Source organism: Camellia sinensis, chromosome 1, assembly GCF_055761805.1.
Source record: "Camellia sinensis isolate YWXY chromosome 1, ASM5576180v1, whole genome shotgun sequence".
Classification (NCBI taxonomy): domain Eukaryota; kingdom Viridiplantae; phylum Streptophyta; class Magnoliopsida; order Ericales; family Theaceae; genus Camellia; species Camellia sinensis.
In genome coordinates, this window is record NC_138961.1 from 150,733,944 (window position 1) to 150,736,676 (window position 2,733).

Genomic DNA, 2,733 nt, shown 5'->3' on the forward strand with positions numbered 1-2,733 from the left:
TGCCACTTGACCAAGTGGGCTTAAAGTTTGTGAATTTACCACTACAAAGTGGGCGTAAAACGTACATTCATTGAATCATTCCAATTCAAGCAACAAGCCTTCATCCACAGGCATTCAAACAGTTTATCACTTAAACAATTAGCCACATGGTAGGATACTAAACATAATAAGAAAATTATGTACAAGTGGGATGTTAAAGCATAAAAACTCACATATTTACCGACGTCACTCAAACAGCTACAAAACAAAGTTAGAAAAATATGCATGATCTTATATACAAAATCCTAATGCAATTCACTCATGAGATACAACTAAAGATTCGACTTCTAAGATATGGCATGTGAATCATTGCAACACTTGCGATAGTACACAAAATCATATAAGAATTGATGAAATCCACTCACAAAGATGCAAACTTAGCCGAATCAATATGCATGAAAGATGAATGCAAAGCATGGATATGCATGGCATGTCAGATATATACATATAGTTAGGGAAAACAATTAAAGAATGGGATAGATAGAAGTGGGGTGGGGGATTATTACAATACTTGAATTATTACATATCCAAATGAGAGAGAAATAAAATAAAATCCTCACAAACACTCAAAATAAAAATAAAATGAAGCAGGGACACACCCTGTATAACTAAGCACCTGCTGATAAAACCCATATTAAACCCACAAATTGAGCCCACTTGAAGCCCATGTAAAACTAACTCAAGCCTTGACGCCCATACTGATAGTCCACGCGAAACTAACTCAAGTTTGGTAGTCCATACCTGTAATTCCAGTAACCACTAAATCAACTTCGGGAGCTCACGGCATCATCCGGAAATGGACGATGTGAAGTCCCAAGCAGCAAAAACAAACAGCACCTCTTTCTCACTCTCCACGGTTTGGTCTTCACTCTCTATATAGATATTCTCTCAGATCATCATGGATGGAAGGATGGTGTTCTTACATATGTTGGCCTGCATGTGATGGATGGAGAGAGAGATATATTGGTCTCGGCTAGAGAGAGAGATAGTACCCAGATCATCCAAGAGAGAGACCCATGTGAGTCGTCTCCTCTGTGTGTCTGTCTTCAGTGTATCTGTGTGTCGTGGGTGCAGGTGTATGAAGCTGTGTGTGTGTGCTGCGTGTGGGAGAGAAAGCTGTATGTGTGATGCATCTGCTGGGAGTCTCTCTTGGGTGTGTGCTCTTGGGTGTGTGAATGTGTATCAATATGTATGCATGTGTGTGTGCCGTGTGTGCAGCGTGTGTAGCTGTGTGTGTGGTGTGAGTGGTGTGTTGAGTGTGTGTGTTAGCAGATAGAGAGAGAGATGAGTGTTAATGGTGTGTGTAGGTGTGTGGATGTGTTAACCTGTGTAGCAGTCGTGTGTCTGTGTGGAGTGTGTGGGTATGCATGCCGAGAGGGAGGGAGGTGGAGCTTGTGGCAACAATGGCAGAGAGAGAGAGAGATGTAAACCGAAGGGAGAGAGAGATCATCAGTCCCCCCCCCCCCCTGTGTGTGTTGTCTTGAGTGTGTGTTGCGTGTTGTGTAGCTAATGTGTGTGGTGTGTTGTATTGCATGTGTGTGTCTCTTTTTCAAACCCAAAAACCTGCAGAGAGTGAGAGGGAGAGAGAGTTCATGTGTCTGGAATGCGTGGGTTCATGCACGAGAGAGAGAGCTTGGTGATCATTTTTTGGGTTTGTCAATGGAGGTTCTCATCTGAGTGGGAGAGAGGTGCCGAGAGAAAAGAGAGAGAGTCCGTGCATCGATCGAGAGAGAGAGGTTTTATCCATTGTCTCTCTTTTCTTGCCCAGATAAGTGCCTTCATCAGTGTATCCGTCAATCATTGAAGAGAGTGAGGTGCTTGTTGTGTGTGTGTCTCCTCTCCACCCACTCTCACCTGCCCTCCTCTTTTTTTTAATTTCCTCCACCACTTTTCAAACCCACTTCTCCGAATTGAGCCCCACTCCACCCAATTATTTTTCACCTAAATCTTATCATCACAATGTCCATTCAGCAAAAACAAAATCCTTTTCCATCCCAAAACCCATTATCGTCGTCTGACCTTCTCTTTTTTTTTTTCTTTACTTTCTTTTTCATTTTTTTATTTATTTTTTTGTTTTTTATTATTTTATATAAAAACACCTAAAACTGTGTACACATATAAAATTAGATAAAAATTATAAAATATTAGTGATATAAAGTAATTTGACCAAAGGATTAAAGTTTCAATTTGATTTTTCGGCTGAGAAATTCATAAAATGATATATTTCAATTTTTATCAACGGGTGGTCAAAAGAAAATGTCAAAGTCTTAAGGCTGGTCAAAATGAGATGTCTACACATACCAATCCTGATTGTTTGCAATTCTTTGAACCTCGCCCCATCAAAATTAATCTTCAACCAACCCTTCGCCAAAGTGCCATTACAAGAAAAAACACTTTTGGTGACCACCTATTTGTTTTTGTCGCAAATAGTTCACTTTCTGTGACTAAAATCTAACTTTTGGCGACCACAATTTTTTGATCACGAAAAATCACCTTTTGGCAACCAAAAAAAAAGTTAGTCGCGGAAAGTATACCTATTGACGACCAAAGGTTTTTTTGGTCGCGGAAAGTATACCTATTGGCGACCAAGGACTTTTTTGGTCGCGGAAGATTACCCTTTGGCGACCAAAGAAAAAAGTTGGTCGCGGAAAGTATACTATTGGGGACCAAAGGCTTTTTTGGTCGCGGAAGATT

At 40.4% G+C, this 2,733-nt stretch overlaps 1 long non-coding RNA gene across 1 annotated transcript; it reads right to left on the reverse strand.

Moving 5' to 3' along the window:
• Window positions 1–391: 391 nt before the first annotated feature.
• On the reverse strand, window positions 392–2,045 carry LOC145798652 (uncharacterized). Its single transcript, XR_014339951.1, has 2 exons — window positions 1,603–2,045; window positions 392–972 (listed from the first exon to the last, which is right to left on the reverse strand). It is a non-coding gene; the product is annotated as an uncharacterized LOC145798652 (long non-coding RNA).
• Window positions 2,046–2,733: the final 688 nt, after the last annotated feature.